The sequence below is a fragment of the Aphelocoma coerulescens genome, chromosome 4, assembly GCF_041296385.1.
Source record: "Aphelocoma coerulescens isolate FSJ_1873_10779 chromosome 4, UR_Acoe_1.0, whole genome shotgun sequence".
Classification (NCBI taxonomy): Eukaryota; Metazoa; Chordata; class Aves; order Passeriformes; family Corvidae; genus Aphelocoma; species Aphelocoma coerulescens.
The window spans coordinates 54624860-54647833 of record NC_091017.1 but is presented as its reverse complement, the minus strand read 5'-3'; positions in this window follow the sequence as shown (position 1 = coordinate 54647833).

Below are 22974 nucleotides of genomic sequence, written 5' to 3'. Positions count from 1 at the left end.
GTGTGTGCATACTCCTCTCAGGTTTGCTGAGAACAGCTAATCAATGTTGATCTGTTATAAGGCTGCAGCATCATTAATTGCTCAGACAACGTATGCTCATGTATATCTATCCACATAGATAGATATAGAGCCATAGCTCTGTATGTAAAAAACATTACTAATATTTTTCTAATGGGTGAATCTTCAAAAGCAATTTCAGAGAAGGTCCTACTGTGTGCTCAAATTTCCCCACCAAGGGGATAGACCTGCGAATAAACAGGGCTTATAGCTTACCAAAAACTCTTTCCCAAAGAGTAGCAGATACTTATTGAAAACTCTGGCAGATGTAAAAGCAAAAAGTGAAAATTATGACTCACAAACCAAAATTATGAGTAATAATATTATAAAATAAATTGAAATCTAAAGTTTCTGTTTGCCTTCTTTAGTTTTCATTTAACAATTTGTTTTTTAGTTTCATTTCCCTGGGAATGTTCCTATTGAAGTAAATGTTATCCAGGATCTCTCTTGACTTTTGAAGAATAATTATGACAATAATACACTTATTAAACATATCAGCTTGAAGAGAAAAAGGAACATTGGAGGTACTAATCAGTACCAGTCCTAAAATTAAAAAAAATCAAATGTATGATTGTTTACTATGGCACAGTTGAAAAGATTTGTCAAATGGATGTAACATGAAAATCTCATTGTACTTAGTGGAATTTTTAAGGAGAAGAGTTGAGTACCAGTTCATGGCCCTATTTTGGCTCATTTTTTTCTAGGCTCCCTGTATACAATATTTCACAATGTGTCAACAGTAAAAGAATAAAAGTCAAAGCTGCTTTTAAGGACATAGCTGAAGTGAAAACCAGAATTAATTGAATAAATGAAATTCATTAATTTACCATTTCAAGGGAAGGCAATGCATGCGGGGTTCCATCAAGGTTAATCAATTTATCTGTCTGAAGGGACCACAACAGAATGGTGAATATCAAATGCTGGTGTTGAAGCCTGTTTCTTATTTGTGAGTCAATATAAGTCAAGGGATTTGTAAATAATTTAGATCTCATTTTTGTAATAAAATGACAATATTATTGACGTGTCAAGACACCTTATCTTCGCAATTTTAGTAGTCTAGGAAAATTATTAAATATAATCATCACAAATAACTGATTTATGACTAATAATGTAAATTACAGAATTACAGCACAGCTCATTATTTGCCTGACCCTGTCTATTATAACTTTGTTTTCAGCTGATTGTCCTATTGGCAATTTTAGAGATGTGTGTGCTGGGTGTATCCTCCAGAGTGCTTCAATGGTATTTGTTGAGCTTGTTGCCCTGATTGAAAACTTGCATAGAAATGGTTTCTTCACATCTGAGAAAGTTAGGTTTAGCAATGCTACAAATAAAGCTGATCAATTTTGAGTTAAAGATTTCGTGTTTTCTATTTGGGGTAGAAAATTTTATAGGGCTTGATGTGGGAGGTAGGTTAGTGCCAGTTTTTCCTCTGTTCTCCTGGAAATAATGGTCCAAATCCAGGCACTGGAGACTCCTCCCCTGCCAGTAACTTAAACTGCCAGGAGACTTCCTCAAATACTGGAATTCAATCCCTTAGACTCAAAACACAACAGTCTCTGTCATGACTTTGGCTTGTGTCAAGTACCGCAGGTCAGGGACCACAGCCAAAGGCATTTTTTTTTGCTGCTGCCTGCTTTGGGGGTTAATACAATTCAGCAGCTTAGACACATCTGCTTCCTTTCCAATCTGGCTTCTGTACCACAATGTTCTCCATCAGGTTTGAAATGTTTTTAGCCTTAATAAGTTACACTTTACGAATGCTTGTACAGTTAAGCAGCCAACAAATCAGATTTCACTAAGAAAACTTAAGCTCTTTATACTTCAAGTAAGAACAATGTTTATGCATGTGACTGGATTCAAACATTTTCAGGGGGTAGATTAGGCAAATATTGCAAGTCAAGCATTTGAAAAATAGAGTGCACATTCAAAACCTTTAGCTAAAGTTACTTGCCCAGCAACTATGGTTCCCTTAGGCAGTGTTCTGTCACCTTAATCATGACATTATACCTTTTTTTCTCTTGTCCTTTCAGGGCTTTTTTATTCTCATTCCCTGTTGAAAGTCCAAGAAAGGAGTCAAACATCAGTCTTTTGCACTGCACATTGACTGCTTTCCAGAGAGCAGCTTGTCATTCTATGAGGCAGGGTGAAGAATGGCATGACACAGAGACATTTACTGAAAAAACAAAAGTTGAATTCCCCAAAGCTGTGCAACTTTTGCCTACTGGACAGCATCTTAAAATGTGACCTATACTAAAAAATATTTTAAAATTATGCATACCAAAGAAGAACATACCTTAAATAAAAACTTTCCCGCTTGGACCACCTTTAACTCATAGGCTTAGGCTACCCGCCCTAGATTAGTTCTTCATTTTATATACTCCTTAGATTTGCAAGAGTTGAATGTACAGAGATGTTTAAGTATAAGCATTAGCATGAGAAATACATGCAATAATTTCTGTGTCTACATAAGTTTATATGGCAAGTCTAGTCAGTGGTAAGAAAGATGTAACATGGAGTTTTTGGAACTGTACCTAAACCTTTATGTTTCTTCCATTGTTTTCCTCTCTACACAATGAACTGAGTGACGTTTTTCCTGAGTTTGGCACTTCAATACTAAGAAAATAAGCAAGAGCTCAAACAGATTTTAGAAGGGAGAGATGTAGCTGCTTAATTGTATCTTGCTGAACACATACTTATGCAAAAAAAAAGAGATTATTTTCAGTGAGAGATAAATTTTTTAAGAAAATGGTGTCTTATTACAGAAATTTTAATCAAACTCCATTGTATTAAGTGTAAAAGGTAGCCACTCTATTTTTCCATCTTCTAGTTCTGAGATGTGCTTGGGTTTTTTTAAACTGTCCCAATTCTCCCTCTGCTGCAGTGAAAGGGGATGGAAAACTTAGGCTCAAAGTCAGCCAGCTGCTTAGTGCTGATTTACATTGAGTAAGTTACTCTTTACATGAGCAAGATGCTTTTGATTAGGTCTTTGCACACATTTAAGTTGTTACTGTAGGTTTGTGCTTACTGCAGGATACCAGATTGATCAGCATCTTTTATTTTTATGTACTGCGAAAAAAGAATTAAGACATTGGTAGAGCTCATACGATCTGACTTGAGTTCCTGAGAGTCTGAAACTCGGTGTCAATCTATAGGACCTGTTTTTATAGAATATATTGAGTTTACTTTCACTCTGGAAATGTAATGTATTTCTGTGTAACAGTATTCCTCCTAACAGTAACATAAAACACTGGCTGTGCTTGGCATGGTAGTAACTGAGAGCATAAATTAGTTTGCCCTTGGGCATCCTGGATGTTTTCTGATTATTTGGATTAAATATGTTCTTTTTTCAGAACACATGAATTAACATTTTCTTGCTGAAAACTTTCCCTCCTTCAAAGTTTTATCTCATTTTTAAGAGTTGCTACATGTGGTCTTACTCTGTTCTCAAGCATAGCTGTAGTTTTGTGTAGAGGCTTTGAAATTTCTCAAATGCAAGGGTCTTAATTTACTGGAAGTAAAATTAGTGGAGCAGTAATTTACTTGAGATATTTTAAAAAATGCTTGAGGTACTATGAAACTAAAGGTGTATTCAAAGATTGTAAACAAACTGCAGCTAAGTTAGACCTGCAGTTAGGCTTAATTTCTCTTTTAAGAGAGATTAAAAAAAAATTTAAATTGGAAAAGCCAAATCAGGGTGTACTGTGAAATGGATAATGGGTAGACATCTAATGACAGTTTAAAAAGATGTTAGGGAATGGTCAGGTATTTGGAAAGGACCAAGGAACCAGAACAAACTGATAGTAAATGACAGCATATGCATTTTGTCCAACTCAAGTTTAAACAGAACTAGTGCAGACCTGCTGAGATGCCTAAGCCTGACTAGTTTTGTTGCCTTCAGCTGTGTGTATGTGATCTTTTATATGAGAAAGGGGAAAACTTTCAGTCCACATGACTCTGCTGAGTTTGGAAATTCACTCCTCACTGACCATCTTGTCATTCTCTTTTTCTTTTTCGTGCTTGATTTGATATTGCTAGCAACAGTTGCAATCTTTGAGCATCAGATCACCAATAAAGCAGTCCTTAGATGATTTGATGGAGTCTCTGATATCAGATGTGATAAGATCAAAAGTGTCAGAACTCTGAATAACTGCAAGAAATACTGAGAAAACTAGGGTAACCTATGAAGGCATTGGTGGCTGTTCACTGAAAATCTCCTAAGTCTGAACAGAAAAGCAATTTGTCGATTGAACTTGAAAATTATTTATGCTGTATATTAGATTGTAGCAAAACTCTGGGGATCTGTGTACATAGCCCTGTCAAAGTTGAACCAGGAAATCCTAGACTTCCATTGTGCACCCTGTAGAAGCATCACTGTGACTCAGGCACACTGGCAGAAAGGAAAGAATGACCATAAATTTCATGACTGATTACCCATCTGGAGGCACATGAATAATGGTCACTTGTCAGTCAAATCCACTGCTTTTTCACCTGATTGTGGGTTGTTGTCTTCCCTCTGCATTATTCCTAGTCTAAAGCTCTCCTCACCAGGCTGGCCAGCTTGTTGGTAAAGATGTTTTTGTCCCATGCATTTGGGTTAATGCTGTCTCTGCCTTTCAGGCCTTGATCCTCAGAGGTCGTAAAATCAAATCCCTCTTGTTGACACCAAGTACACAGCTAGGTGTTGACCCAAGGGATTGCCGTGTACTATCAATATTCCTGAATGCTCTTGTACTTTCCTTTTGCTAATAGGAAACAACAATAATTGCTCTGAAATCAAGAACTGTCTCTCAAGAGACTTACTCAGCTGCTATGAGTTTTTAAAAAAGTAATTAAGGTCTTTTTAAAATTTTGTTTTCACATTTCTGAGACTTGAGTGTGTGTCTGGACCATATTCAGAAGTTTTCTTAGCCTTGAAGACTAAGTACTTCCAAGATACTTCGAACAATGCAAACTGTAGCACACAGCTTGTGTATCACTGATGTCTTGAGGGAGAAGACAAGGAATCCTCAGTCAAAAAGTCTGCCAACCAGCTTTTGATTTGCAGCATGCTACATTGCTATTCCACCAGTAGAGAGCAAAAGAGTTGTATTTTCCCCAGATTCCAGGGTGTTATGGGGGCGAGTTGTTTTCTTGATGTGAGGGCTTTGATGGCTTTTGCAGTGAAACAGTTGTCCAGACCGAGGACACTTTCATTGTTGTCAGGTATTCTGTAAGTTTTAAAGTCTTTATGCTGTGAAGTGATGAGGTGGAATGATGTCATCCTTTCACTTCTTAGTTTGTGTCATTAATACTTGCTTTTGCTTTTAGAATTCTTCCTGATCTTTAAAACAGTAAAAAAAGGTTTATTTTACTTCCAGGTTTTAAGAACAATTTATTGGGTTGGATAAGGACCACCTGAGATCTCCAGTTCCATCAGTTCCATCACACTTGTGATAGCTAGACCCAGGTCTATTGAGGTCAGACTGTGAACTTTTGATCTAAAGTATCCATAAAGCACCCAGTATTTTTACATGTGTAATACATCTTGAATGTCAGTCTTAACAAAAAATCAAGAATTGGAGGACAATAAACATAACCTGTCCAGAGGGTTTTTCCCCACCAAAATGAAGCACTCATGTATGTCAACAGTATAGAGTAAGCTTGTGCTGTTTTGCCTGATGCTAATGATAAGAGACATGCATTTCCTTTCTGAAAACAAACTGAATCTTGCAAGGAACGTGGCTATTTGTGGTAACTTAAGCATCTTATTTGAATTAAAAATAAAATATGCTCACTTATTTTAACTGAGAGAAGCAGGGTGTGGAGACTTAAATTATAATTAGTTTTAAATTATATCAATTTGCTCAGAAACAGGTGAAAATAAATCCTGAATTCTGGTTTTAGCCTTTTCTTTTGACATGAGCAGAAAAAAAGGGAAATGAAGTGGAAATAATTCTACCACCACAGAATAATCAATTTCTGTCTGAGATCTGAGATGGCCATCTGGTTTTGGATAACACGGGACAAAGGCAGAAAATTTATGAAGGCAGTAAGGATTAGAATAGATATATATAAAAAAGAAAAACATCAGTACAATACATGCCAACAACATGGAAAATGACAAGATCACCTGTTTGTATCTGAAATTGCTAAAATTTGAGGAAGAGGCTTAATATTCAAAAAGTACTCTGCCTTTTTGTGAAAGAAAATGGTTTCCACATAGATCTGGATTTTCCTTAAAACTTACTGAAAAGTTAACTTTTCTACAAGAAGAAACATTTTCTCTATTTTTTTACTATGTTACATAAAAGCAGTGTAATAAAATAGTTTGAGATAAAGTGTTAATGATTTTATAATTAAAAAGGCAGAATATGTCTATATGAGCCATTTAGAGCAGCAATTTTAAATTTTATATTTGTTTTGTGTAACTATAAAAACAAGTCAATGTGTTTCAGATTAGATATATTTTGCTAGCAATGGGAGAATAGTTATTCTTCAAAATAAATGTTTCTTTCTGCTTTCCCAAATTGGTCTATAAGCTAAACTGTACATGATAGGTGCAGAATTGTTTCCTCCAAAATCCTAAGATTATTCCATGTTTATAAAAAGGATTGTGCAAGAAAAGTGGCTGTTGATAGAAAAATAGCACAAAATGCAATAAAAGATTTGAGGGAAACCATCTCCAGCATTTCAGATACTGACTCTAATTGCTGGAGGCTGAGAAAACAGAAACTGTTGTATTTCAACAGATAAAGACAAAACAGAGATGAATAAGACAAAATATTCTTTTCTCATCTATTTTTTTTTCTTTTAAGAACATGTGAAAGCCACAATTTATCTTGCATAAAATAATTGGCAGCTGTTAACAGCCGTGCTAGCAGATGGAACTTTGGTGTTGTGTGTATTATTGTTTATGCATGAGAATTGGGAAGACTAGATGAAGGATTACCAGAACGTAAAGATTTTACCTGTTTTGCAGAAGAAAAGGGATTATTCTTGTCTCCAGTTCCCCTTCTTTTCTATCTTTTCTCATGAAAAATATGGAATTTGAGGTTTGTGAGAGAGCAAGGGAAGGCTGCATGCTAAATGTCACAGAGATGACTTAAAAGCAGTAGCTCAGAGAGTTTTCTAGTGCCTTATCTTCACTCTTATTTTGATTTCCAGGTATTGGCATTATGCCTTGGTAACACATAGAGCTAGCTGAATGTATTTTTTTTTTCTGCTGAAAAAGCTTTTTAGCTGACTTGTGACGATACTAACTGCATTTTTAAAAAAAATCTTACATACTTTTCTATAGTCCACAATGTGCTGTATACATAGGCAATGCAAATTTTGTTCTTGTCTATACATACATATCCTTTCTGCTACAACCATCTTTGCAATTTGTCTGTATTGGAGGTAAGGGCCACTTCTACCTCTCCTAAAGAGAACACACTTGAGAAAGTGCTGCTGCCACACTCCCTGTGCTGTGCCTCTCCTCCTCATGACCTGGGTGTTACTAATAACTTTTATCACGTAAGAGGATATTCTGTCTTTTGCTTTATGACTCCCCTTCTCATTCTCACTTAGGATGGATGGATCTGTTCCTGCCTCCATGGATCACAATCTCTCAGGCTCCTCACTGCAGCTGTGGTAGCGTAACAGAGGGGCTGGGATGAGGAGCTCAGTTGGCAGATATGTACTGACATACTATTTGAGCTATTTGTGTTTCATTGAGAAAACCTGGAAGCTGGGACAAGCAGGAAGTAACTTGCAAGATCTGCAGTCATGTGAGGAAGCACGTTTGTGTGGGGGAGACCTATCTGAGGTCACACACCTGTGACTGTTAAACACCAGAGAAGAGAGATTTTTTTGACATTCCCAAGCTAATCTGTTTTAATAACTTTTATAACCAAAGACATCCATTTTACCTTCCAAACACTATACAAACAAGAGAGACAAGCAATTAGGGTCATTTTAGACACGTGTAAGCAGAAGTGGCTATTGTCTACGGCTTGTGCTGTGTGTTATTGTCTGACTTTAACAAAGAAGCATGTCTTGGAATTACAGAGCTGCACTGTTTTTTAGACCTACCTTATAGTCATTTATGCTTTTGTTCCTCAGATTTTTTTTTCTGTTATGGATGAATTAAAAATTCATAACCAACTGTTACTGACATCCTTGTTTTGTACAACTTTTTTGATTATAATTAGTGATGGGAAGCTCCACGCAGATAAGTCCCAATCTTGTCTCAGTGGATTCCTGGTAGAAAAGAAAAGCTATGGCTTGACAGATAAGGATTTATAAGACAAATCCTTGCCTAGATGATGCTGAGGAGACAGTGCAGCAAATGCAACGGGCAGGAAGCTGAAGCGGTTGTGGTCAGTGTGAAGCTCAGCGGGGAAGTAGAGCATGAGGCTCCTGTTAGAAAATAAAGGGAGACTGGAGTTGTTGAGTGCTGTCAGGACAAGAAAATTGCTTCAGAAAGTAACTTTAGTGGGTTAAAAAGCAAAATATTATTAAAATTTGGAAATATTGTGAAGGAAGAACGTTTAGTCAGACCTGGGGTTGTGGAGTCAGAGGCTGGATGGATTTTCTCTGAGTATGGGGCTGTGTGATTAGCTGGCAGTTTCAATGACTCTGGGATCGGCAGGAATGCAAAATCTGAAGCAGAATGAATACCAGCCCCCTGGCACACAGTGTACAGAACACTTTTAATGTTGAAACCCAGTAATTTTTTAATTTTTTCTTTACTGGATTCACATATATGTTTCCTTAACTCTGACCAGCACATTGGGTAGAGCAAGGGCAGTTGTGTTTCTGTGCTCCAAGCAGTAAAGTGTGTAAAACACCAACATTAAATAGAATCCTGGAAACTAACTTGAAATTCAGCATAGTTTTTCTTTTAGTTCCTGCCTAGAGTAGCCACAATCTGAAGATGCACAGTGCCCGACTGCACATAGGACCAACAGCATGCTGCAGCAAAATGTGAGTGTGGCCAAATGAACCAGAAGCCCTGTGGCATGGAAAGAAAATGCTCTCATTAATTTTTCACCTAATACATATATTTTTTAAATAAATCAGCTCCTGCTGTCTTTGAGATCACCTCTATTCTCATTCAAATGGGGTAGTTCTTGATTTGTAGTAAGATAGCACACAATATGATAATGGTAGAAAAGCTGTCATGGGAAACAGATCAGTAAATGAGTTTTCCAGATGAAAAATGATGCTCCACTTGTGATTCGTCTAGGAATATGTGTGTTTACTGGGTTAGTCTCAACATTTGAATGCTGTATGAACACATATAGTTGGGAAAGGTTTGAACTGTGACTTAGATCCCAAATTTTCAATCTCTTCTGGACATTTTTTTATTTATTGGCACTATATACTGGACTTCCAAGTGATCTCCTTCAAGCACTTTCAATAAATGGAAAATGGGAATGGAGGGTGATACCTAGGCAGAAACAAATATACAGAGAATAGCATCTGTCACCTGCTGGAAGAGAAGCTGAAGCACAATAGTTCAAGTGATAGTGTGACTGCAAAGCTTTCTCAACTGCCACATTTGGAACATGAAGTTCTTTCTGGTTATTGTGAGAAAAGGCTATAAGGGCTCACTGAAGTGTCTGAGTAGAAAGTAGGAGAAACCTTGAAAAATTTGTGCACTTTACCTGACTGGCAGAAGCTTGGACTTTGCTTCAGATTTATCAACCTCATCCTGATTTGGTTTTCTTTTTCATTTTTGCTAAAGACACTGCAAAATTTGGGACCTTCTGACTATGTATATACTGATACTGAAGTGAAGTGAAAAGAAAAACAGGTTTTTGGAGATTGGGTAGAGGCAGTATGTCAAAATGTGTGATCTGAATACTTTAATTCTCAGTGTTGTTGTGTATTAGAAACTTAAAGGGAAAAAAAGCCCCAGATAAGTGTACTGGGTGAGCTAAAGGGTTTGACTCTCAGCTTCTGTTGGCCCATTCAAGATTTATTCAGATTGTATGAAGTCAGATTTAGGATTATGGCAAAACACCATAGTCACATAGAGTGTGAACTCTTTCTCTGGGAGATGCTCTGGAGTCTGCCATATGCCTACATTCGTATATGAAATTTTGGTTAAGGAGAATGAATTCAAGATGGCTGTGGGCTTGAGGACAGGATCAGGTCCTACTTGGATAATGCATAGTTCAGAGGGAGCATCACTTGACTGGCTTTAATTCCACAAGAAGACAGTTCTCTGTGAGCTGTTTTCAAGGACAGTCTAGTTTTCTTTAAAAGCATTAAAGGAGGTAAAGAAATTATCTGCTGTATACTTCCTTTACCAATTTCTTCCTGACAATTTAATCCAAGTAGATCTAGCAGGTTAAAGGTAACAATTATTCCATGTGTCAAGTGAAGCTGACAGAAATTAATATGATTGACTACAGAGAGGTACCCCCCCAAAAATGGATGCTCCTTTTCACAATGCCTGTGGATAGTCAGGGATGCAAACACGTTTCACATTTTTAGTATTTCTCTGGCTGTCGATAATGTAAAAAAGATGCTTGTTATTGAGGCATGCAGTTTCAGGCTCCTAAACAAAAATGTAAAGGGTCTTGACAACACACTTTTGCTTCTAAGTTAGGTAATTCATGATACAGACCCATATTTTGCTCAAAGGCCTAAAGGAAACTAAAAGTGGCCAGTCCCTCTGCAGTAATAGCTTTTCACTATAAAATGCAGACAAGTATAACTCCCTATTAAAATTTAATGCTGTGCCTTAGATAGATTTTTCCCTCTTATGTTCTAATTGTACTCATTTGAAACTACCTTATAGTGGTATAATAGAATTAATGTGAATGTAAGGTCTAATGCCCTCTCTCAACACCATTAGACAGCTATACATGCTTCTGGAGGCAGGTGTGAGATCAGCGCTGCCCCTCAGGGATGCATGATGGAGCAAGTCCAGCTGTGCAGTACCAGGCCATTGGCAGACTGTGCCAAGCTGGGCAGTATTAGGGAAAAGGCAGCCTCCCCTTAACGACTTATTTCTCTTTCCATTCACTCCTATTAAATCTACCCCTTTCATTGTCATAGGTTTTAGTAACTCACAGCAAGTACATTAGCAGTACATTTCAGGTTACTGGTGGAGGTTATCCCTGCTTTATAGAGGAAGACCGGTGCTTAAAGATTCCATGAAGGTCACAGTATGTATGATTAGAAAAAAGTGGTGGTTTTGTTTCTGTCTCAGTTTTCTCCCTCGCATTAAGGAAGAAGTTCACGTGAACTTTTTCCTTTCATAGTGCTATGGTTGGGGAATATGTGTGTTACTCAGCTGCATTGACCTGAAATCTTGATAAAGAGCTCGTTGCAGAAAACGCCTTTAAGGGTAAAAAACAGACTTGAAAGAGCACTTCAGCAGACAGTTCAAAAGTCAGCTGAAAACCTGTGACTATCCCTTATAATCAGCACTTCAAAACATTTAGTTAGAGGAGATTATGCCTGTAGTTTCTACATTTGTCTTTCCCTTGCCAGCTGCAGAAAGAGGTATGACTTTTTTTGCCCCCATGTGATCTCTGACCAAAAATAACTTGTTTTTCCTTCATCATGCCTCTCTGTACTTGGATACTCTGGAAAGAGATATGATCCCTGTCTAACTTTCTGTCAAAATATTGCATGGATGGCAGGAGGAAGGCTGATCTAAGTTTCACCTCTGTTCTCTCTTCTTCAGTGCTGTGTCTAGTTACAAGCTGGGAGACAATGAAGAAATTTAACTTTACAGACTTCTGATTTTTTTGATGCAAGGTTGATTTTTGGTAGCGTATTTCTAAGGAACGTAATTAGGAAATTGTGAATATTTGTTTCTGCTGAATTCATTTATAACTAAATCAAACAGGATAAATAATTGACTTAGAAAACTTTAATTGTGGAATGCCCAAAAGCATGCTATTAGCTCTTTGCAATGGTGAAATAAAATTTGACTATAGCCTAAACGAATACTTTTCTTTTTTTTGAAGTCTGTGTCACATGCCTGAAAACCATTTGCAACAGTTTCCAACCATTATAAGATAGCTGGTTTATGTGCTTTTAAAGATATCATTATTGATTACTATTTTTATAAAAAATTTAGCAGAAAAGGAGAAAAAAACTAATTAAAACTTCATTTTTTTCCCTGTAAAAGCCACTCATCATTACAGAACACCTAAAATGTCTAGAAGAAAATAAATGAATTAAAGATGATGATATTTATTTTAATAAAGACTTTTCATTTAATTAATTTTAGTCCTATTACCTTAGAAAATTGGCAACAAGACAGTTAATAAATGTTTTTATTGATCAATATACCTCAAGAAGACAGCAAGAGGCAGGAGCTTTACTTACACATATAAAATTATAGGATTTGGATTTAACAACTTAACAAATAAACTGAAGTATCTGGTCTGGGCTAACCTGAAATGTTATCATGTTTTATAGAAGTCAACATGAAATTTTTGTTCCATTAGGAACAAATATTTCCTTACAATGTTTGAAAAAGTTCCTACTTTTACTCTTGAAAGTTTCAGTTTTGAAAAATAAAAGAAATGCTTGATTATTAAATGAAATTACCAGTTAGGAAATGAAAAGTCAAAATACCCTGAAAACTGATATAAGTACTATGCTTTCACTTTATCCTTTCTTATTTTTATATATTTTAAAGTACTTTTTATTATTCTGCATTTCTTTCCTTATTGAATGGAACCTGATTTTCCAAACAATTTTAGAAACTCTATGTTAGGCCACATTTTTCAGCTGCCACAATTGATTTTCTGCATGTAAATCTGCTCTTCCCTCTCCTTTGCTTTTCACTCACGTGTGTTGTTACAGTACTACTTTTTTTCATGTGTTTAGAAACCAGTAAGGTCAAAATGGACAAAGAGAAACTAAAAGGGATAGAGTGCTGGCCGGGGGAAACTTGCCATGGTACTCTTGCCATGCATCCCATGGAATGGCAGAGATAACTGTTTCAAGCTAAGCTACCTCTGAGGGAAAAAGAAGACATCTAAAAAATCCAAAGGAACTGAGTGTCTTTCAGGAGAAGACAATTTGATTAAACAAGCATCTGTGACTACAAAATAATAAATCTAGACACTTTGGATCTCAGTAGTGAAGCTGCGTTTTTTTCAGTTATAATACCAGGACACAGTAGCAGTTGAAAGAGCCACTGCAGCTTGAAGAAGTGTTCCAAGGAGAGCTCTGGGCAGTATTCTGGCCTGCAAAAGCCAAATATAGTCCTCTTCATTTATGTGCGTGGTTTACTCAGAACAGTGCTCTCAGGCTGCTCTGTAGTGCTCTGTGGCTGGTTGGTGATAGCCCTCTTTGCAATTGATCTTAAATGGATGATGTGTACACTGATTTCAGCAAGAGTTTGTCTAGTTTTCATGCTCCTGGATCAAATGATTTTCCAAGAATTCAAAGCCATTTCCACCAAAGTTTATTTCAACAGAGTGATATTCAAGATTCTGCACACACCCAAGCATACACTCATACCTATCCATGCTGTGTTAATGGTACATGACTCTAAAGCTGAATATTCTACTCCTATAACACTGCTCTGTGCCAGTTTATTGACAAAAGTTTTTTGACTAAATAAGTAAAATAACTCACATAATACGTTGCCCCTTTGAAATATCAAGAAAAGAGGCAGAAGAATTAACAACATAATACTTTTTCTTTGAGCATTTTCTTCCTCTGCAGAGAAAAGATGGAAAATTCAGCTTCTGGCCATGTTCTTGTCTCTGTTCTACAGAGTTTTACCAGTTTTACATTGTTTAAAAATGGAGTTATGTTCTAAATTCCATGAGGGATGCAAGCATTGCTTCATGTCCTAACATGGTACCAGATAAAAAGTGAGTAACTGGGAGGTGAGTACCATAAGGAGAAGAAAGTTTTAACAGCTTGGAGTTTACAACACTTGCAAGTTCCCCCAGTTTTCTTTCTGTAGATACTGTCAGAAACCAAACTGAGAATTAGAGAAATGGAACTTTCAAAAAAACCCTCAACAAAATAACCCTATATGAATGTACCACTTCTATTCCTAAGAAACTATTATACGATTATTGCACTAGCTTAAAGCATTGTCATATTAATACCTTTTCTGGCTGTGTGGCTAGTCATTGCATATTATGAATTTTAGTGTAAGAAACCTAAAAAGTTAACACCAGATTATGACTTCTCTTGGGCTTCTTTTTCCTCTTTTATCCATTCATTTTTCTTCTGTGTCTGTCTGCCTACGTAACTTCCACACATGACTAGTGGTGAAGGAGGTCTTTTCCTTCATGGAGGCATCTGCTGATGAGCAGTACTGTGTCATTCAGCCTGGGCAAACCAGATGGACAGCTGTCTTCTTCCCAAGAATTGTGTTATCAGCTCTGTGGATTTGTTCTCTGCAGAGGACCTGTGGCTGAGTGATATCTCCACGTAGAAAGAGTTCTGGAAGGCATGTTGTACACTTGCACTTAGGGGCCTACATCAGAGACATCTCAAGAAATCTTCATCATGTCGGTTTGACAACTTCTGTGGCAAATGAACTTTTTGCTGTTTGGAAAGTAGGAGAAGATGATACTTAATTGAGGGAATCTAGCTGAATGTTATGCAAAGCTAATCTTATATTTTTCCATCTAGTTCCACTAGTATGTAGGTTAAAAGCTTGAGTATGTGACGTACCATACAATAACCCATCAAGATCACTGCTTGAATTAGCAAAAGGGAAGAGATACTGCCCCTGGTTATTTAGCCCCTCTTTCAGTTACTGGTTTTTTTTAATGTCACCCAACAGTATCTAGTTGCATCTTTTTCTATTAATAGATAAAATGCCATTCATGTCACACACAGTCATGGGAGATTAGCAGAAATCAAAGCTATAAAACCCACAGAATATATTTAATCTCTGATTTGTTTGAGATGCCCTTGGAAGAAAGTCTCGGAAAGAGATACTGACCATAATACCTACTGATGTGAGGCCTCTGACCTTTCACTGAACAATGGCAATAATGTATGTGTGTGTAGTGCCGTTCTGCTATGTCCATTAATGCTTGTTAGGAAATCCAATGACTAGTGATGCACACCTGTCTGTACTCTTGCTTCACTTTTTACCTATTGTAAAGACTTTAAAACTTGTCTGGTTTCATCTGTTCATCCTAAGCCACAACATTTTCCCATCTGTGCCATGCAATGTACAGAGAACTTCCCTGATGTGGTATCTTGTTATCTGTCTCCATAATGTGTCCCTCAGCGACAGCCAACACATATAGTCCCACACCTACTACGTGCCTTATCTGCTCTGGAATCATATATCCAGAGTAATAAACAATTACATTCTCTCTAGACAAAGGTGACTTGATATATACTAAGCTGCAGATTGCACTCTCTGACTTTATTGAGTTTTTTATTAAGATGTGACGCCTAATGAAATGTTAGGGATTGGGCTTTAGTAGGTCTTTTTTTTCTGTTCAATTTTCCTTTTTTTATTTTGCATAATGAATATTAATCTTCTAACTTAATTGGCTTTATTGATTTTTACATTACTTATTTAAAACATTTGTATGAGTAAAAAAGTATTTTAAATCCTTTGCTTCTGAATAGGGGTTGTAACAAAGAAGCACACAATGAAAAACTGTTTAATAAAAGGAAAACAACTCAAGCTCAACAAACTTATGTTTGTGGAAAATTAAAATCTGAGCAATGGTTGTGTATTTCAGCAAGGTGGGATATGATCAGCAGTAAGACTTAGAAAAGATTGAGTCACTTGTTTAAAGGCAGTCAAAATGGAATTCTTGTTTCTCTCTAGTCTGACACTTGCTTAAATGTGCTCTCTTAATTCCCATCACCACGAATGCAAACATTAGTGCTTATTTTTTTATTGCTGGCTGATGTCTACCCAACTCTGGCTCCCTTATCCCACAGTTCTGAGATCCATGGGAATACACCTCTGGTTTCTTCTTTCCTGTGAACTCAGGAGTTGTCCCAGTGTTAACTCAGCAGTATCATATCCCAGAACAAATCTCTAGAACTAGTAGGGAGGAAACATTCCTGAATTATCCCTGCATAGGTTAAACTTCTTTTAAAACTGAGGGAACAACAATGTTTTGTAAAGTTCTTTTATAATGGATGATTTAATATAATTTTAATTCACAGTTGACTATTTAAATTATTTTAATGTCTTTTTCTTTTCCCTCTAAGCCATTATTTAAAACTTTAAAATGTTCTTCTATTCATAAAATTACATACTACATTAATCTGCCTTAAAAATGCTGAAGTTCATTATATTGCAATTATATAGTTTGGGTAATTAAATATTTTTAATTTCATACAGTGCATTCACAGCAGGTGGTTCAGGAAAACAAGAAATAGTACAGAGACTTCAGATAACTTCTTTCATTAACATGCAAAACCTTCTTGAAAAGGTGCCTTTCTGAGTTCCCTGCTGGAATGTTAGCAGAAGGTTATCTTCACAGACAGAAGAGAGCAGGCAGCAGACACAGGGCAGACAAAATTACTGCTCCTCACAGAAAGAGCTGTAAGCTGAGCCCTAAGTAAGCTAGACAGAGTTCTGTCAAATGTAGGCAGTGGGGATCTGGCCAATACCAGCCTTTAGAAATACAAGGAATGAAAAGAGAGTGCTACAGGCACAAGTTCATAATGACAGAGTTTTCACTGCCCTGAACGTGTCTGCGCACAAGCTGGCAGTTTTCATCTGAAGTGAGAATCCTCAAAACCCACAAAAGTGGGTTTGAGAATAAAATTATTTACATCAAAGTAGCAGAGAAACTTCCAAATATAAAGATGGTATTTTTATTCTTACTAAGCACAAAGAAATGTATTGGCAACCAAAAGATAGCATATTTCTTGTGGTGTATTTTCTCACATTTCCTTTAGTAAATACTTTGATGGAAAGTATTAAGGAGCTCCTACGAATTTTTTCAATATTTTAATTTTTATTCAGAAATTGATAGGATTGTTTACACAAAATGCTTTTTCAACAAAGTTCATCTCAAAAAGCAGATACTTCAGAAGGTGTGTGACATTTCCTATCAACAATGCCTGTGTGCACTTCTGTGTGCTGTTGGTTGCTGTATGCTGCTTTCCTCATCCTTAATGCAGTTCACTTAGCTTACTCCCAGCAATTGTTCCTCTGGCTCTGACCTTGCAGGCCACATCTGCTCTGCTCCTACTAATCTATTAACAGGGAATTTGAAACACACCTGCTAAATTCTGGGGAAGTTCCAGCCACGTGTCCAGCAGCAGAAGTGTTTAGAAAAGTTTTTTTAAAATTTCAAAATAGTCTTTCAGTTAAGACAAGAGTCACAAATAAAATACTCAAATCCCATCCAGGTTAACTTTATTAGGATGCTTTTTGCTCATTTTCATAACTATGGGACATGTCTTTTTGGTATGATCTCTCAGTTCAGATTAGAAATCACTTTCCTGAAATAAATTCATTGAGATTAAAACTAAACCACATGAGTTCTTCTTTTAAACAATACCAAAATGTTGTTTTTTTTCATTATTTCAGTAGTGTTTTATCCAGATTTTTTGAACTTGAACCATATCCTTCACAACATATCAGGAATATACAACTGTCATGCAAAGACCATAAATCATGTTAGTAATTTCATCAAACCCCATTTGAAAACCAGTTAGGTTTCCTGACCATCCTATTTCTTTTACAAGGTGGTATGGAACCTCTTGCAAAAGTTATTAGAGCATTTTCTGTTTCCAAACTGAAAAATTTATAACCACATATATCTGTCTGCTTCAGTCTGCAAAACTATTCTGAACAAAAGTACCACTGTCTTTTTCTAAGAATCTAAGCTCAGATTCCATAATTTAAAAAAGTCTTGCCCTGAATATGAACCCAATCACTTTGAATATAATGAAAGTATTTCCAGTGATTTTTCTGAAGGATTCATCTACACATAAGATTTTCGTTAACATTAGAAAACAGATTTAATTTCTTTTTCTCTCAAACAGAAGTCAACCCACAGGAAGTATAAAATTCATTCCTTTATGTCAGCTAGCCATGACAGCAGGTTTCCTTCCTAATCAGAGTGATTGAACCAGATCACATCCAGAGATCCTTTCCGAACTCAACCCTTCTGTGATTATGTATATAAATGGCTTCACAAAATTCCTGCTGAGTAATCTCCTGTCCAAATCTAAAACCTAGTGAGTAAGTAACCAAGAATTAGTTCAGATGAAGCATGTTTTTCATGTCAGACTGTGATCTATACTTTCAAAAGTAATGCCGACCGAGTCCGGTCTGAAAGCTGAGACAGTTTCCTCTCCAGAACAGTTTTATTTTGTTTTCTTTTCCTTTCCCTTTTCACTTTATTTGTACTGACCAATTCATCTGCATTTTCATTGACTGATTCAAAGTTCTCATTAATTCTGCCCAAAAAGGTTTTAGAGTATCTGTCCTGGGAAATATTCAGAACTTGACAGGATATGACCCTGAGGTATACAGTAAAACTTCGAAGTTGAAACTAACTTTGGGAATGCTTTGGCAAGGGAGTTGGACCCACAGGGATTCCTTCCAACTTGAATTTCTCTAACTTTTTTTTTTTGCTTTCACTTTTATACTGAAAATTAGTATGACATTGGAAATAATGTGACATTTTTAGGTACATCTCTTTCTCAACCACAATCACTGACAAAAAAGACTCAGATATTTGTCTCCTCAGCAAAACCAATCCTCTCACAATGCTACCAGCTTAAAAAAGACACCTATCCCTCTAAAATAAGGTATCATACTATTCCTTACTGTTGTCTACTCTTTATTTCATAACAGAAAAAAAGAATAATCAATGTAACTACTGATTGTAATTGACTATTATGGTGGGGGTCAAACTAGATTATTTTTAACGTCCCTTTCAAACCAAGCCATTTTACATTTCTGTGATTCTATGATTCTATTCAGAGGTGTAGATATGGAATGTCATTGAGCAATTTCCACTTGTAAGGTATGTACATTTTATTTAAAGTAATTTTTCATTCAAATGAATGGAAAATGTTCTATTTTGTGGTAAGGAATATCAAGGACACCTGTCCAATTATTGGTCCACGTTATTTTCAAAAACTTTTTGGTTTCAAAGAGCAAATGACAGAATAATTAGAAACAGATTACATACTTTTTTTCCTTTACAGGAACATATCTATGCCATGTTGGCTCAAAACAATATGAAACAGCCTTGGGATTTCTCAACTTCAGTTTAGCTGCATGAATTTAGATTAGCCAGGAGTTTTTGGAGTCTGTCAGCATTCTGCTCTTTTTTTGTCTTTCTCTTATGTCCGAATAGTAATGAGGAAGACAGTGGAATCCTCAGCTCATGCAATCAGCTGAGAATTCTCCTTCTGCATGGGAAATGGTAGTTGAACAAAGAAATTATCTGGAAAGGCAGAAAAAACCTTCAAAGTCCTTGATGGCTCCCTATTTATGAGGATGTTCTTTTAGGTCATCCAATAAAGTAGAGTTTAATAATTAAATACATACATTTTTGCCATTTAGTCACCGAGGTGTGGAAAAATTTCCAGGCAGTCAGTTTATGTCCAGAAATACGAACATTGCAACAAAATATGCAATATTCACACAAAGTCACTTTTATGCTTGGTTCTTCAGCACGAAATTGTGAGGAAAATTTTTGACTGAAATGTTAATTAAAATGCTTTTTAACCACTCTGAAAGATAACCCTGAATAAATTAAAGGATACACTGATTTGAAAAATACAGTAAAAATTCAATTGTATGCTTGTGTGTGCCTGGGAGAGGAAGGGGTCAAACCAATTTGAAATGTGTAGAGCATGAAGTCTAAATTATGTAAGCTTCACAATGCATAAAAGCTATGTAGTCTGACTGCACACACCTGCTAAAAGCAGGTGGGAAAGAGATAAAAATGTTGCTTCACTTTTTTCCCTGCAGACATGTCAATGCTTTTAAAATTCTCCAAGTCCTTTGAGCTCTTTCAGAGTTAACAAATGCAGTCTAGAGAAATGGATGAGGAACTCTAATGCCCTGGAGAAGCAAAAAGGATCCTTTTCATATAAATCGCAGCTTATTATGTCAGCAGTTCCTGTATTTTTTACAAGTTTTAATAATTTTCTTATTTTTCTACAAGAAAAATAGTTAGGTCCATTGAAAGGAGGATGGTCAGATTTTTAGCAAATGCTATTTCCTTTTTACTTCTATTTCAGACACTCTCAGAATTTACCAATTTTTTTAAATGAAATTACCTATGTGTAGTGTGCCAGCAGTTTTTCTGTCCCCACTCAGCACACCAAGCTATGGTGGTCCATGAGTTTTTATTTACAAACACTCATACTGGAGGGCTGCCTGGAGAAACAGACCCAGGAGGTCAGGATAAGAAATGAAGGATATAATGTATTCTTTTTTTCTCAGTTAGGATTCAGGGCCAAAATAAGTCGGAGTCCTTTACCTGTTTACAATTAAATCACAGGTCCGATTTGTACATCCCTTTCTAAGAACCAAATCAATAATCAGTGTTTTAAAAGGCTCATGATCAGGAGAAAGTAGGACTGTGCCTCTCCTTCTTCCCAAGGTCTTGTGAAGTCAGGGAAGAAACCATGGGGTGGCTTGTCTTTGTTGCAGGTGTGTTTTCCAGTTCTGCAACCTAGCTCAAGGTGACACTTCTTTTGGCTTCAGTTTGGTTTGATTATGGGATGTGTGAAAGCTTTACAGTAGCGTTCCCATTACAGATGGGTGCCATCCTAGCTGTGGTCCAGGCTGGCTATGTCACATGAACCCCTGGACGTGTGCTGTACAGCGGCCACACTCACCTACCTACCGCTCTCAGGACACTCTCAGAAGTGGCAACTCTAATGGAGTCCACAATAAGGTCAAAGGGCTATAGCCCAAATTTGTATGCTACAGGAACTTGCCAATGTAACAGCAGGTTTTCCTTGTGTTTTTACAGGCTTTCCATCAGGAAGGACTCTGCAACTTCTGAAAAACCTCTCGTACTCTGCAGGCACCAGGGTGGGTCCTTCAGTGGGCAAGAAACCTGCTCCTGGAGATACATTCCCAGGTGCTGATTGCTTGGACATGAAATCATGCTGGAGAAACAGCAGATGTCTATTATAATGTTTATCATTATTGCCTAATGATAAATTGTCCACTGACAAGAGACCTTCAGACACTGTGAAGTAAACTTCAGTAAGGAGTGATTTTGTTGTGAAATAGGTGAGATATCAAGAACTGAGCATTTCTTCTTTGATGTAAAAGAAATGTGTGTCTTGCCTGCTGAAGATAGAAATTTGTTACGCTGACTTTGGTAGATAAATAAACACTCTCCAAGGATTTTCTAACAGATGAGATAAAGGAAATGAAATATTTCCATAATATTTGACCTCTGCAAATAACTCACAGATTCTTTCTGCTCTCTGTTAAAATACCATCTTATCTTTTTTGGTTATATTTAAACCTGGCATATATATTTATGTTTTGTAGACAGAACTGTATTTGCATTTGAAGGTATATCAGGCATTATGTGTTTTTTAAGCCACTACTTTAATGAAAAAGATTCCCTGAAGGTGAGAGAGGAAGAAACTAGCAAAAATTATCATTTACGCTGAAGGAACCAAAACTTAGAGGAAGTAAAAAACTCCTTTGGCCCTTTCAAGAATTTCAGGCTTAGGAATTCTGCTGTCTCTGGTGGATGACATGGTTTCAAATATGGAAAACATTGGCCATATACTTAATATAAATGAAATAAACTTGATTATTAAATGATGCATTATTATTTCTCATTAATATATATCAGGTATTAATTAGATGATGTTTCAGTTTTGTTTAAGTATACCTTTTTAGACTATGACCTAACATACCTTCTCTGCAACACTGTTAAGATAAGAATTTGAAAACAGGTTTCCTGATGAAATCAAAGATCCCTTTTGGTAAGTCTGGAAGTGACTTTAGGTCCTGTCTGGCAGTGACCATTTGTGGATGCTTAGCAAAAAAAGAACAAGAACAGGACAATTGATGCATTGGCACTTTCCCTCATGTGTCATTCCAGCTTCCAGCAATCTACAGTTTAGGGACTTCTAAAGCCATCAGTGTAGAGACTTAATAATCTCTACTGGACCTTTCTACCATTAATTTGTTTTAAAAATTACTTTCTGAGCCTACTTATAGCCTGGCCTCTGCAGCACGGTGTGGCAATGAGTTACCTAATTTAGTTATAATTTGTACGGCAATTTCACTGTATACCCTCAGTTCTTTCATCATGAGAAACTACAAGAAGTCTCAGAAAACTGTTTTGCTAGCCATCTTTTTAGCATCTTCTCTTTTCCAAGCTGAAGTGCATTAACTTAGTTTTTCTAGATACCTAAACTGCTGTATATCTCTGGTCACCCCTGTAGCCTTTATCTACCCATTTTTTTAGTTCTGGGCTATTTTGCAGCTGAGATAAGAAAATCTGGAAGCACTGAGGCTGTAAGTAAACAACATTTCATCTGTGAGCTAACAATAGAAGGAATTATCCTCAATTCTTTTCTTAATATATTTTACATTTTATTTCCTTGGTAGATTGCCATTGAGAATTGAGTAGGTATTTTCAATCCCCCTATAAAGACTTCATATTCTGTTACCTCCATAGTAATTGTCATTTTAAAATACATCATGGTGTACATATAGTTCTTTTACTCCACGTATTTTACTTTCCATAAATTTCCAGTCTGCCATTTTTGAAATTTTTCTTTTTTTCTTTTCTCTGTTTACTCAGTGCTATGAGAACATTTTGCAACACTTCCCAAAACTTTGTTTACTCACTGCCCTAATTATTTTTGTGTTGCCTACAAACATTGTGACCTCTGTAGTCAATAGCTTTTTCAAAAATATGATTTGTTAATCACACCAGAGGTCCTAACACAAATCTCTACGGGGTGCCTCTGGTATTCTCCAGCACTGAGAATCTCATCATTTGTTCTTCA